The sequence below is a fragment of the Myotis lucifugus genome, unplaced genomic scaffold (genome assembly GCF_000147115.1).
Source record: "Myotis lucifugus unplaced genomic scaffold, Myoluc2.0 scaffold_3, whole genome shotgun sequence".
Taxonomy (NCBI): domain Eukaryota; kingdom Metazoa; phylum Chordata; class Mammalia; order Chiroptera; family Vespertilionidae; genus Myotis; species Myotis lucifugus.
In genome coordinates, this window is record NW_005871051.1 from 16,374,319 (window position 1) to 16,389,787 (window position 15,469).

Below are 15,469 nucleotides of genomic sequence, written 5' to 3' on the forward strand. Positions count from 1 at the left end.
TTTAAAAGTACTAGTGGAGTGGATCAAACGGAGCTGGGACCCCAATCTTCGTAAGAAAATCTCAGATCTAACACGTTGTTGCCACTTTTTAATGATTTTCCTAAAGCAGGAGGTTTAAAGATTGGCCAGTACTTGTCTGAATAATCAGTAATAACATTTGACCATGCCTGATCTAGCCACTTTTTGTTTAATGACCCACAATTTCTTTGTGTTTTGATAAGACTATGACAGCTGCCTCCCTGGCCAGCCCTCACCCCTCTATTTCCCCCCTCCCTCACACACACACACACACACACACACACACACACACACACGCATGACTCCAGCAGTGTAAAACACTAGCTACTCTTCCTTAATCTACAAGCTCAGATGAAGCTCACACAAGGTCACCATGGGCCTGTTTACAAGTGCTCATGTCTCCAGACAGGTGCTGCTTCAAGTTCTCCCCGCATCTAGCTCTGCCCTAATTAGGAGCAGCGCTCCCCTGGTATCCCAGGAGCCTTAGACTCTGCCCAGTCCCTGACACCCAGGCAACATATAAATAGGAAAGGCAACCAGGGCCTTCTCTGCCTCTGGGTAAGCAAGGGCTCTATCCAGTGCTGGCTTCTGGGAGCTCCAGCTCATCTCTGTACCGCAGCCCCTCCACGTGGCTCTGCAGCCGCCCTCTACCTGGACCTCATTCCCTACACCAGGGGTCCTCAAACTTCGGCCCGCGGGCCACATGCAAATACAAATATTGTATTTGTTCCCGTTTTGTTTTTTTACTTCAAAATAAGATATGTGCAGTGTGCATAGGAATTTGTTCATAGTTTTTTTTAAAACTATAGTCCGGCCCTCCAACGGTCTGAGGGACAGTGAACTGGCCCCCTGTTTAAAAAGTTTGAGGACCCCTGCCCTACAAGTTCTTACTCCTCAGAGTTACAAGTCATGTTTCTTTGGGGCACAGAAAAGGTAGTTTCTACCACCAAATAAATCATTAAATTAATAATTCTATCAAAATCCTGGTCAAGAGAAAAGTGAATGAGGATGTGTGCTCATTCACAGGATCTGGCAGACCTGGCCTGGCTCACTGGATCCCGGGTTCTGAGTGCTGGCATGCATGTCCCTGCTCCTTATATCCTGCACACCACCCAGGCCAGGCAGCGGTCCGCTTTCCTTTAAAACTTTATACCCTCTGGTGGGGAGAGCAGAACAAAGCAAAGCCTAAAACCCACCACTGGAGGGGCAGGTTGGGAACCTCCGGAGACTGTCTCCTCGAGGACTCTGGGGCCTAGGTAAAGAGATTCCATGCAAAGGTCCTGAGGTCTGGGCCCAGAAGTCCAGGGAGGACAGCAGGAGGGAGGAAGGGGTCACTGAATCAGGAGCTCCCCTTCCTCTCCCCCCGCCCCCCCCCCCCCCATAATGATGACTAAAAGGTACTGAGGAAAGCTAGAGTGGCTGTTTTGCCCCTGGCCACCATCTGCTGCTGCTGAATATTTTATTAACCTCAGGCATTTGAGAGGTGGCTCTGACATTACAGTAGAAGCAGAAGCTGCTTTTACTCCCAAAAGGGTAGGATGAGATAAGTCTCAGATTCCACCCTCAAGCCCACCTGGGGCACATGACCAAATCGCTGGGGAGTCTTGTCTTTCAAAATGGTCTAGAGTTAAGGGAGACACCAGGCTTGGAAACACTGAACTCGCGGCCTGGGGGCTTCGGAGCAACATGCTACAAGGCATGAAAGTGGCTTACAAGGGTTTCCCATGAGTCCTCACCACCAAGGGCAGTGAGGGGAAGACTTGAGAAAAACCCACAAAATGCCCTGCACAAAAGGCTGGCTGCTGATGTCAGCGGTCCCAGTGACTTGACTGCTGTCCCCCCACGGCCCTGTGTCAGTGATCACTGGTTTAACACTGAAGCTCTGAAACACTGAAAGATAAAATTTCTAGTTAACAGCAACCAACACACACAGGAAAAAAAAACAACTTCAAAGAGCTGTTGGGTGCCACCCCATCACTACTTTTGGCCCCTTGGTCTGATTCCCCAGGAGAAACTGGCTGGCCTACTGGGTGCCTGGCTTCCAGACCTTTCCCTTGCTCCCTCCATGGAAACCTCCTGGTGGAGGAGCAGGTGAGTCTAAGATTCCTATCTCTCTCCTTCTCTCTCTCCCTTCCTTCCAAGACAGATACTCGGCCCCCTTCAGTTACCTAGTTAATCCAATATTTAAACAGTTTTTAACCCCAATTTTAAACATTGTTCCATAGGTCCTTGGAGCTTTCTCAGCCTTTAACCCCCGGCTCATGACTTCCCTCAGCACCCGAGGTGTGACCTACCTCCAGTGCAGGAAGGAAGACACAGGCCCCTCTTTTCTGGCCCTGCTCCTTGATGGGCGCCTACCCCTCATGCCTTCCACTCCCATGGCTGAAACAGAGCCCTGTGTGATGGTGTTTCATGCATCGCTTTAAGTGCTTTAAAGGCTGGAAGATGGTCCTGACAAGACCCCAGTGATGTAGGCAGGGGAAGGAAGCATTATGTTTTATTTCTTCCGCTGGGGCTCAGAAAGATTAGATTTGGTCCTAGGTCCCTTCTCTGCTCACATTCACTCCCAGTCATGTCATTGTGGCTTTAAATACCATCTTCATGAGCAAAACTCCTAAATCTGACCTTGTATCCCCAGCTCGGATGGTTCTGTCAAAACTGAGTCTTATATCTACCTGCCTTCTTCCCATGTCCACGCAAATGTCTAACGGAGAGTTCAAGAGCCAATTACCTGCTCTTCCCACCAAACCTCCCACCAGCAGTCTCCCCTCTCAGAGGATAGAACCTCCATCCTTCAGATTGCTCAGGCCAAAGCCTTCAAGTCATCCTTGGCTCTCTCATCCCCGACACCTAATCTACCAGAAAATCCTATTGACAATGCATGTTAAAATGTCTACCCCTATCCCTACCGCCTGAGTCAGAGTGTCAGTGTCTTGCATAAGAATTCCTGAATCTTTTTTTTTTTCACTGATCTACCTCCTTCTACCATTGCCTACACCACAGTCAAAATGATCCTTTTAATATGTAAATCAGATTACAGTGACCATCAACACCCTCTCCCCCCCACCCCCCCTCAGGGGGCTCCCACCTGACTTCAGAGTATAAGCCCCTCTGTGGTCTCTAAGGCCTCTCAGCAGTTCCCTGCACTCACCAGTCACGCCCATCTCAGGCCCTTGCATGGCTGATTCATCCACCTGTAATGATTTCCCGCAGATATCCACATACCTCACTCCCTCCCCGCCTTCAAATCTTTGTTTACACACCTCCTCCTCCTCGGTGACACCTACCTGAAGCAACCTATTTATAATCACAAACATGCTCCCCGCCTCTGCTCTGTCTTCCTCCTTCCTACACACTTATGTATCTTCTGATTTACTTATTATGTTCACTGTTTGTTCACTCCCATCACCACAATAAAAGCCCGGTGAGGACAGGATCTGTATCTATTTTGCTCAGTGATGTATCCCCAGGGCTCAGAACAGGACCTTATACTTAGTGGATGCTGGATAAATATTTGCTGAATGAATGAACTGGTGTTTCCCCAGGTCACAGGGCTGTGAATGGTAGAAATGAGGCCAGAACCCCTGTCTCCAGACTCACAGACAAACTCTTCCCATGTGACCTGATTACATTTATGAAGGCGGGGCTGGCTCTTACTCTTCGGGAGGAAGGGACAAGGAGCACCTATTTTATGTCAAGTGGTAAGCAGGGTTCTGAAGGAATACACGGGAATAAGGGACCAACTGAGGGGGGCGGGTACTGTTTTAAAGAGGATGATCCTGGAAGAGCTTTCTGATGCAATGACTTTGAACAGAGACCTGAGTGAATAAAATGAGGGAGTTACCCATACAGGTAAAAGGAGGAAGAACATTCCAGGCAGGGAGGACAAGAAGTGCAAAGCCCTGAGGCAGGCGTATACCTGAGGACCCAGGAGGTGGCCAGGATGGCTGAAGGATGAACAATTTCACCTTATGTGCTGACTTTAAAATCTAAACTATGCGGAATAGCCCTGAACTGGAAACCACCCAAAAGTCTATCAACAATAGGAGTGAATAAAATGAAAGGTCCTGCAAAGCCATGAGAACCACAAACTAAGCTACACATGGCAACTTGGATAGATCTCACCAAGAACACACACAGTTTGATCCCATTTATGTAGAGTTTAAAAGCAGGCAGAACTAAAGTACATAGTTAAGGTGCATAAATAGGTGGTAAAGCTATAAAGAAAAGCAAGAACCAGAGACATAGAAGCATAGAACAGACTGTGGATGGGTGATCAACCAAAAAACTTGCATATATATACATAACCCATGGACAATAGGGTGGTGAAGGTCTGGGGCAGGGCGGGCTACAAGGGGGTCAATGGAGAAAAAAGGGGACATATGTAATACTTTCAACAATAAAGATTTAATTTTTTAAAAAAAAGAAAAAGAAAAGCAAGACAATGACTATCACAATGTTCTAGATATGATCAGGGATAGGGAATGTGGGGCTGGCAAGAGCTATCTCTTGCCCTGGAGTATTCACTTGGTAGTTGTTTTTTATACTGTACATGTTTTTGTATGTCTTTAGTCTCTGATATTAAATGCACCAACACAAATTTTTAAAAGTTAATGAAAAAAATAAGTGAGAAGCGATTCAGTAAACTCTTACCACATGTCAGGCAGTATAGGGGTTCATTAGACACATACTATCTCACCAATTATTTCCTGAAAAAGCACAAAGGAAGAGGGTGCACAGTATGTAACTGGCCCAGAACAAATATTTATAAACCAGACCAAAAAGGACATCAGCCGCTGACAGAATAAACGGTTTTACCCAACTTTTACGCAGAATTTACTTTTTAAGCAAAGTGCATTGATAAGATCACCTTGAGATACCTAGAGAATAAAAAGTTCCAGTAAACCTAGATCACATGACGTGTAAGAGAAAGAAATGTTATCTCCTTGGGAACTTCCACCGTTGCTAAGACTGACTAATGCAAGTCACGAAAGGGGGAAGGGATATTGTAGGTGGCCTGGGAAGAAACCTTTAAAAGTCATCCTTTTATGGATTTGGAGTGGCTGGCATCTTGGTAAAGAAAGCACTGATCTTGAACTCACTGGACCTGAGGCCCCATTCTGGGAACAGCACCCATGACCCTCCCCTCTTTCTCCTGTCCTTCAAGAACGTACAAGTGCAAGCCTTGGAACGGGCCCTTCAGGGAGCCACGAGCTCCTTCCTGCGGCAGGATCCCCTGCGCCTCCGCTGTTGCTTCCTGTGACTCACCGCCGGCCCTGGGCCGCAGGCTTTGTGACCTGCAGCTTCTGCAGGGGCGAGGCTGACCTGAGGCAGCTCAGGGAACCCAGCCGCATCATACGGGGAAAGAGTCAGCCATCTGGGCCCCGGCCTGAGCGATCTCACTGAAGCTAACACATGAGCTAACATTTTCTCAAAGCCCTTCCAAGGGCAGAAGACAATTTGATCTGCTCTGAGGTCATGTGAGTCCACACTGAAATGAAAAACTCACCACATGTAGAAGATGACTCCTTCTAGGGGGTGGGGGTTCTCTTTTAAACGTCTTAAACCCACCACCCTTCCCTCCCACTGGCGCCTGGCCTCACCAGCCTGGCTACAGAAAAGCGGGGCCGGTGTTTCTCAATCCCAGTGGCACAACTTATGTCATACTTTTGACACAATTTCTCACATGAGCAGCTAGTTACACACACTAGGAGGCTCTGGAATAGAATAGGATCGAATCCCAGCTCTGCCATCTGTGCCTCCGAGAAGCTACTGAAGCTCTTGTGCCTCAGTTTCTTCATCTGTCAAGAGGAGATCGAGACATAATGACTGGTGCCCTCATTATCCCCAGATTCTGTATTTGCAAATTTGCCCACTCGCTAAATTCTCTCTGTAACCCCCCAAAATAACAGGCCCGATGTTTTCATGTGCTTGGGGCCCAGGTTCCCTGCTGAGGTCCACCAAGGCTCGGCTCCGCTTCCTTGTTTCAGCTTTCATACTGCAAATGAGTGTCCTTTGGGTGGACTGTCTAGTGTCACTTTTACCCCCATTTTTGTGCTTTTTGTCGGTGATTTCACTGTTTAGAATAGGCCCAAGCATAGTGGTAAAATAAGTGTGTTAGATAAGTTTCATTCAGGTCTGAGTTACAGTACTGTTGGCAGCAAGTGCAATGTTAATCAGCAACAGCTATTAAATTAAGTGTCTTTAACCAGAAACACACACGAAACAAGGTGTGTATTGATCAGTTGACGAACTGGCTGGCAGGAATCTAACCCTGGATTTCCCCTTTGGAGCAATGGTTCGATATTCTTTAATTCAGCATTTGTGGTGACTAATAGAACATAACTACTCCCAATAACAAGAATCGACTGACCTCGTAGGGTTATGGCAAGGATTTAATTAATAGATATAAAGCACTTACGACAGTGCCTAGTATACCTTAAGCACTAAGTACAACCTACAAAGGCTCAGGAGGAATGGAAAAGGGAAGGTGTAGGTCATGACCTTAGTCTCCCCCTCTTCTGCATGCTCGATGCACTCGCACAGGACTGTTTCTTTATGGTCAGGGAAATTCAATTCTGGTGCCCACACTCACAGGCCCAGATCAATTCCTCCTCAGAACCGCCCCTCTCTGTGGGCATGAAACAACCATCAAGGGCACACCGAGGTGGTATTTGATTTTTCCCTAATGAAAATTCTAGGCATGGAGAAAAAGAAAACAGTGACGTCCTGTTCTCTGTTCACTGCCCACAGATAAGCTGCGGAAACTCTGTTATCAGTAATGGAAGCTGCGGTGCGCATTGAGAAGAGCAGGGAGCAAACAGATTTGGAAGCTCATTCCACGGTTCGCTTAGGTGGCTTACAGAGCCACAATGAAAACTCAGTCCTGGTTGTTACTTCTCTCCCTTTCTTCCCTTGCTTTTGACCGGAAAGTGGTGGTGCTTATCAGTTATTAACAGCCAGTAGAAATTAGAGAGTGAGAATTACATTTCCCTGAAACGGTTCAAAGGAACCACTGTGAACGATGACTTAGCATGTAGTGTTTACACTGTACCCCTTACACATTCCATTTTAGACTCTTCTGGGCCTGTATTGGATGTTGCGGGGAAGCACAGGACTTGGTCGGAAAGTCTGAAAGGTCGGAGGCCTCTGGGGGACCTCGGCAAAGGTGCCAGCCCCTGCCTTGACTTTTCCAAGCAAGTCTGAGCCCCCCCAGTGTTTTACTGGGATCTTTATGTTTAGCCTTCAAAATGTCCTTGTTTGAAAGACACTACAGATGCAGGTGTTTTCTCAAGGATGCTTACCCTGCTGATAGTATCTAATAGTTAATTTTAGTTCAAGCTGTTGTTACAACAAAAGCCTTATAAGGAGGCAGGCGAACAGGGCTACTTGGTGGCTATAGCCAAGTAGTCCCTTAGCCTCTCTTTCACAGAAATGTGTGTCAGCGTAATCATTCATCCATCATTCAGGGTCTGCCAGTCAGCCCCAACAGGATGTCCTATGGCAGTAGACTTTATGGTGCCAGGGCACTTGGGCATCTCTCTGCTTAAAGGTGACTGACTGCAGGTGTGCCTCCCAAATCATATAATTACCAGGGCCACATGCTCAGGTGGCTTTGTATATGGTAGTAGCATATTTTTATCCCTGATGGAAAGAGCCATGCTCTAAAAGTAAAATAAAAACCAATGCTTTAAGCTCAAACATTTTCCCAAAAGTACCTTGTAATAGGTTGGATAGTGTCCTCTAAAACTTTATGTCCAAGTCCTAATCCGAAGTTCCTGGGAATGTGTCTTTATTTGGAAATAGGGGCTTTGCAGATGCAATTAACTTAAGGATCTTGATATGAGATCATCCTGAATGTAAGGTGGACCCTAAATCCAATGCCTGGTGTCTTTGTAAGAGAAGAGAGAGGGCATTTGAGACACAGAGAAGGAGAGACATGGAAGGAGACAGGCAAAGATTGGAGCCACCAGGAGCCACCACAGGCTGGAATCAGCAAGAAATGTTTCTCCCTAGAATTTCTGGAGGGAACATGGTCCCGCCAACACCTTGATTTCAGACTCCTGGCCTCCAGAACTGTGAAAAAATACATCTTTGTTGTCTTAAGCTACCCAGTTCATGGTAATTTGTCACAGTAGTCCTAGGAAACTAGCAATCCATATCCCAAATGTTTCTTTTAATTAGTAACAAGAAATCCTAAACCAAAAAGTCATTCACTATTTTAAAGACAAAATGCTCAATGATCTAACCATTCCAAAAACAACCCAGCAGCATTATTACCCTGTTATCCTGGCATTAGAAATGACTACTCAACTATTCACTGGTAAAGCAGCCCTGGGAAGCTAAAGAATCGAACAAATGGTCAAGATGCACATCTCCTGGGCCTTCAGGTTCCTCCCAGTACTACAGCCAGCCTCACTGCCGCTGTCCATGTCATTGACGTCTGTTCTCCCCAATTTACAGAAGAAGAAACAAAGGTTCCAGGACATTAAGAGATTTCCCCAGGGACCCCACACCTGGTTAACAGCTGGGTCGAGGACTCAGGTTTCCTAACTCCCATTGGGCTTGGTTTACAGGGCCAGATTGCTTCCACATCTGGGGGGAAGAATTATACAAATACGGACATGGAGGAAGGGAAAGAGAAAGGGGCCAAACGGACAGGCACTAAGACAAGTGATCTCCACCATTTTCTAGAACACAGTCATTATAAGTTACTTTTAAGAAATATTTGGCAGTTTTCTGAATTTTCTACAATGCAAGGCCTGGATTTGAACAGACACGGATTCACATTCCCACTCTCTGACTTCTCAACTGTGACTCCGAATCAATTATTTAAACTCTCTGCGATCCTCATTTACAAAATGGGGACAACATCTCTCTCATTTGGTCATAGTGACGATTAAATCACAGAATGTGTGTAAAGAAATCTCACTTAGGCAACAGCCTACATGAGGGAAGCACCATCTATTTAAAGTTAAGAATGCTAAACACAGATTCAATTTACAGGTCACCCTTGGAGGTGGGAGCCGGATGCAGTAATGCAGAGGTAAAGAGAGGGGCTTCAACTCTATTGTTAACGTTTTCTTAATCAGATCCTGGGTATATGGCTGTTTGCACTATCATTCTTCACAATGTTTTGTTTTAAATGCATTTTTTAAAGTTGCACATAGAAAGAAATTAACAAACAAACAGCCACTATTATCATTTTATTAATGGAAAAGTATTAATGTACTTTCTACTGCATGCTGAGCACTGGGCTGGGCACAAGAAGGGATACTAAGGTGAGTGAGATTTAGTCCCTCCCATCTGGCAGGCATTCTGGCACCCACATTACTGTAAGAGCAGGTAGAATGAGGTACGTGACCCTGGCGGGTAAAAAGAAAGAAGAGACACCATAACTGTTTGGGGAGACTTTCTAAGGTTTCACCACAAAGGTGGCAACTGAAATGGGCCTTAAAAACAGAGTAGAATCTTAAGAAGTAGAGAAAACAAACAAGATGTCTAGCTAACAAGTATGGCATCGGCAAAGCCATCAGGAGGGAAAGCAGCACAATTAGACAGATCATAGGCAGAGACCAGAGAGTGCAAAATCAGAGAAGCCAGGGAAGGAGGAAGTGTGAAAGAAGGCACGGGGTGGTCAGCACAGAGGTATTCCGTGTCCACTGAGACAAGAACATCAGACTGCTTTCTCTTGTAACTTTCAAGAGAGCAATGTTCATGTAATTGTACAGGGGGCGGAAACCAGATGTCATCTTGAGGGGTGGTAAAGGAGGTGGGGGGATAGCTGACCACTTTCAAAGACACAGGTACCTGACACAAGGAAAGCAAAGGATGGTCATTGAAGGCCCTGGTAATATCAGGATGAATTTTTAGTCAGGGAGGCCTCAAGATATTTCTAGAGAAAGGAGGGGGAGGAGTCAACTAGTGGGACAGAGAGAACTACAGATGCAAGCAAGATAAGAGACAGACATCGCCTCCAATACTGGGCTCCAGAGAAGGCAAAAGGAGCAAGGTCAAAAACCTAAGTGGCATTCTCTGATTGGCAAACAAGATGAGACTAAGAGTAATTTTTCTCAAACTAACAGGAGTCCCCAGTGCATTTTTCAAAAGGACTGGGGATGACTGTGCGCACAAATGACAAATGTCCCCCCCCAAGACACATCTCTTCCAGGTATAAGAAAACCATTGTTTTACAATTAGAGCAAAGATAATATAACATGAAGAATGAAGTTTTCAATAAAATAAAAATTAAGGCCATCTGCCCACATGATTTTACCACATCAAGATTTCAAAGCAAAGGAAGAAAAACCTCATAGACCAGCGGTTCTCAACCTGTGGGTCGAGACCCCTTTGGGGGTCGAACGACCCTTTCACAGGGGTCACCAAAGACCATTGGAAAACACATATATAATTACATATTGTTTTTGTGATTAATCACTATGCTTTAATTATGTTCAATTTGTAACAATGAAAATACATCCTGCCTATCAGATATTTACATTACAATTCATAACGGTAGCAAAATTACAGTTATGAAGTAGCAACGAAAATAATTTTATGGTTGGGGGTCACCACAACATGAGGAACTGTATTAAAGGGTCGCGGCATTAGGAAGGTTGAGAACCACTGTCATAGATACAAATAGCAGTATGATGATGAAAAGGGGCATGGGGAAAGTAGAAGAGGGTAAAGGGGGGATAAATGGTGATGAAAGGAGACTTAACTTGGAGTGCTGAAAACACAATATAATACGCAGAAGATGTATTATTGTACACCTGAAATCTATATAATTTTATTAACCAATGTCACCCCAATACATCCAACAAAAATATTTTTAATTAAAAAAATGATTTCAAACCAGCCACTTTGGAAAATATTCTGGAAGTTCCTCAAAAAGTTAAATGCAGAATTACTATATGACCCAGCAATTTCATTTCTAGGTATATAATCAAAGATTACACAAGTATTCATAGAAGCATCCTATATAATAAAAGCCTAATATGCTAAATGTCCAGTCATCCAGTTGGCCATTCAACCAATCAAAGAGTAATATGCTAATGACATGCTAAGGCCAATCAAGCACTTGCTATAATCTGACCTGACCACTAGGGGGCAGGCAGTCGACCAGTTGACCAGTCGCTATGATGTGCACTGACCACCAGGGGGCAGATGCTCCGGCTAGTCGGTTAGCTTGCTGCTGGGATCCGGCCGATCAAGACTGAGCAAGACACCCTGACCGGTTTGGCTCAGTGGATAGAGCATCGGCCTGAGGATTGAAGGGTCCCAGGTTCAATTCCGGTCAAGGGCATGTACCTTTGTTGCGGGCACATCCTCAGTGGGGAGTGTGCAGGAGGCAGCTGATCAATGTTTCTCTCTCATCTATGTTTCTAACTCTCTAGCCCTCTCCCCTCCTCTCTGTAAAAAATCAATAAAATATATTTAAAAAAAAAAAAAAGACTGAGCGAGACGAGCTGGACACGCCCTGGAGCCCTCCCACGGTCCCTCCCCGGCTGGCCAACCTCCCATGCCCCTCCCCGGCCCCGATCCTGCACTGGTGGGGTCCCTTGGCCTGGCCTGCACCCTCTTGCAATCCGGGCTGAGGGCCACCCACCACCTCCCCGCCCCTAGTGCACGAATTTCGTGCACCAGGCCTCTAGTTTTTTATAAAAGCCAAAAAGTAGAAACCACCCAAATGTCTATCAATTGATGAATGGATAAATAAAATGTAATATATCCAGACAATGAAATATTATTCCAATATAAAAAGGAATGAAGTACTGACATGTGCTACAACATTATGAAACTTCTAAACATTATGCTAAGTGAAAGAAGCCAGGTGCAAAAAGGCCACATACTGTACATTTATACAAAATGTCCAGAACAGACAAATCTATAAAGAGAGAAAGTAAATCAGTGGTTGTCTGGGGAGTGGGGTTGTCAGCAAGCGACTGCTCAGCAGTATGGCTTCTTTTTGGAGTGATAAAAGTGTTCTGAATTAGATAATGGTAACAGCTGCACAACTCTGTTAATATACTAAAACCACCAAATTTACACTTTAACAAAAATAAAAAATAAATGAAAATAATGTTTTGAAACTGGATCTTTTGATGACTTGGGTAGGATAGAACATAAACGTACACCCCCCTCCCCCCCCCCACACACACACATATCACTGCTCCACATGTCCATCAATAAGCTACTCTTCCCAAATATTGTTATATTGAAATGATGCCAGAATGACACTAAACCACAAAAGACCAGTCCACTCATAGTCACATGCTCAAAAGAATAGCAATAATAATTAATAACTAAAATTTGTTAAATATTTACTATGTGTCAGACACTCTAGTAAGCACTTTACATGGATTAGCTCATTTCATTTCTCGCAGCCCTTTTGGGTACATACTATTCTCATCCCCATTTTACAGATGAGGAAATCAGGGCACAGATAAATTTCATAATCTGTGTCAGGTCACCCAGTCTGGATTTAACCCCAGGCAATATGACTCATGACCATTGTGCTATTCAGCCTCAATTGACTTTGCAAAATTCACTGACTTCTAGTGTAAATCAAGGCAGGAGAGGGTGGAGATTTTAAAACAACCAAAAACTATAGACTCACATAGCAATCCCAGACAGAAAATTAGAAAGACCCACGGCTCTGAGGGTGAGACCAAGCTGAGGGCTGCATCATGTGACAAGGAACATTGCAAGTTGAGTGTGCAACTCAAGCATAAAATTCTAGATTTTACCCGCTACATATGACTAGTGGTAGATTACTGGGTTTCTCCCGGTCCACGGTAATCTAATAATCTGAGTAAATGCCCCATCACAAGTACAAACAAAAACATTGGGTATTATGTGTATGATTGCTTGTGTGTGTATGTGTGTGTTTCACATATATATGAAACAACATGACATATATGTTTACATACATGGGTGCTCACTACATCATGAGGGGCAGATGGTAAGTTCCAAGTCCTAAATCACAGAACAGAGAGAGATGAATACGGGCAAAGTAATCAAAGAGGACTGTTGAGTGGGCCTTGAGAACTAGCATTTAGGAAGGGGAAGGAAGGATACAGGGCACTACTTGAGGGAAATTGGGAGAGAAAACGTTGGATTGCTCCTGGAGCGGCAAGGATGCCTGCCTGATTAAATCAAGGAGTGTGCACTGTTTAATGTAGTGGAAAATAAGAATGGACAGGCAGGAAGGGGTTATGTAAGATATCAAAGTCAAGGGGAGTGTTTGGACCTGATGGAGTAAGAGAAGTAAATCATGCTTTTCAAGTTGTGAAAGCTTCATTGAATCATAAGAAACACTGGCTTCCATATTTGCTTACTCAACCCTGGAATTCACTGTATAGATTTTTTTCTAATTTCATTTTAAATACTTTGTTTCACTCACATCCACCCCCAAGGCATGGCCTAGTGGAACCTTCATTTCAGCAGAGTTAAAACATGATGGCTTAAAATCGCAGCCCTGAACAAAACCTTCAAAAGCCACTTAGCACATGACATTTTCTCACAATCGTTTAACCTGCAAAGTTAAACGATTTTACACATTTTTTAATGTGAAAAATATTTCTTTGTGCTCGGTCACTGAAATTATCTTCTTTCGGTAATAAAATTGAGTGACAAAATATCCAACTTTCTTCCTGGGTGAAACAGAAACTCACTTTGCCTACTGCACTGGACTAAACCTATCAAATACACAGTCAGTGGCAGTTGTATATCATGGGACCCCTATGCGAACTCCTCCCCTGGCTTCCCTGCCCAGCAACTGCACCCGAATTCTTGGTACTTTCCACAGGCTTCCACCTGGATCTCAGGTGTCTCTGGGGATCTGTACTTTCGGGCAAAAAAACACCAAATCTTACCCAAGGAACAGGAATGTCCTGTAAGAAGGAATCAAGGGGCTTAGATGGTGCTTCCGTGTGACCTTAAAGCAAGCCCACCTCCCTCACTCAGACAAGCCCGCAGGTACCCCCTCTCCCGCGCTGCCGGCTGCGGTAGGTCACCCCCGATCCCGGCCAGGGCGCGCACCCACCGGACGAGGGGCTCCTTTTCGGGCACGGCGGGCTCCTCCAGGCACTGGCACGGGCAGCAGCAGCACACGGTCCTCAGCCAGTCCCCTCAGCCCCATGGAGAGCGAGCTGCCCCGCCGGCGCCGGGAGACTCCGAGGAAGCCGTGGGGGCGGCGAGCGATCGCGGCAGGGGCGCGGCCGCGGGGCCGGCATCCAGGTGCGGGGACAGTCTTGGCCCGGGCGTCGCGGGCCGGTCCGTGCGCATCACGCCGCGGCGGGGGACGCGGGCGAGGCCGGAGGCGCCTCCGCGGTCCAGGATCTGCAGGGCCGTGCTCTTTCCTCCACTTGGGTTTTGTTTGGGGCGCGTGTTTTGTTGGGACTTTTTTTTTCTCTTTTAATTCCCCGGGCGCTAATTGGGGCGCATGCGTCCCCGAGACGCCCGCTGCTGCCCTCTAAGGAGGAAGCGGGGACTCCAGGCAGATGGCAAAATCCAAGGGCACAGAAGCTCACCCGGGCCGGGGAAGCAGCAGGAAAGCCCTCGGGTCACAGAGCGCGAGATGGGGCTGAATCTATTCATAGGTTTTATTGGCTTCACTCCCGGAGGAAATAAAAGGTCTCCTTCCCACCCCCAAGCCTTTAAAGCAGAGTGTGGGGCATTTTCACCAAGTCAGCCCCACGCAGAGTAAAGGTTAGCCCAAGAGTATGGATTGGCGCATTATAGAGGTGGTGGTGTTTTTTTAAGTACTATGTTTACAATGGTTTTTTAAAATTGTTTGCAAGCCTCCCAGTTTTTGACTGAACCCTCAAGGAAGGCAACCACTATCGTCAGTTTCTTGCGATTTTCCATTGCTCTTTATGTATTTATGTATGTGTTTCTGTATGTATGCATTTATGCTTGTACACACTTGTAAGTATATGTACACAAATCCCTCTCCTTTTTTTACCCAAGCGGTGGCTTCTGCCCCTGGCTTGTTTCACTCGGTATATCATAGAGACTGTTCCGAATATATAATCTTCCTCTATCATTTTAACAGTTGCCTATTATGTAGTCACATGAATGCCAATATGATATTTAGCCGGGCCCCTATGGGTGGGAATTTAAGTAAATTCCAGATTTTTTGTTATTAAAATAATGTTGCCGTGAACACCTTTGATCTATGTGTTTGGACATGCATATCTATTGAGTGTATGGTTGACAGTCGAATTGCTTGCTGGGTAAGGTACCTTTTTAAATTTTGACAGATCTTGCCAAATTGCCCTCCAAAGTTAACACTCTGACTAACAACATATGACAGTCTGTTTTCCTATACCCCCACCAATACAAAGTGTCATTTGTCACCTGGATCATTACAAAGACATCCATGCATCTCCCTAAAACAGCCCATCTAATTTTCATTTTTCCCCATCTGGATTATTCAACAAAT

The 15,469-nt window shown here is 45.5% G+C and overlaps 1 protein-coding gene across 1 annotated transcript in view; it reads right to left on the reverse strand.

Moving 5' to 3' along the window:
- Positions 1–13,917, reverse strand: part of MREG (melanoregulin) — a 51,540-nt gene extending 37,623 nt beyond the window's left edge. The window contains exon 1 of the mRNA XM_014462506.2: positions 13,899–13,917. The gene's annotated coding sequence lies outside the window, so the exon portion shown is untranslated. The remainder of the gene's footprint in view (positions 1–13,898) is intronic.
- Positions 13,918–15,469: the final 1,552 nt, after the last annotated feature.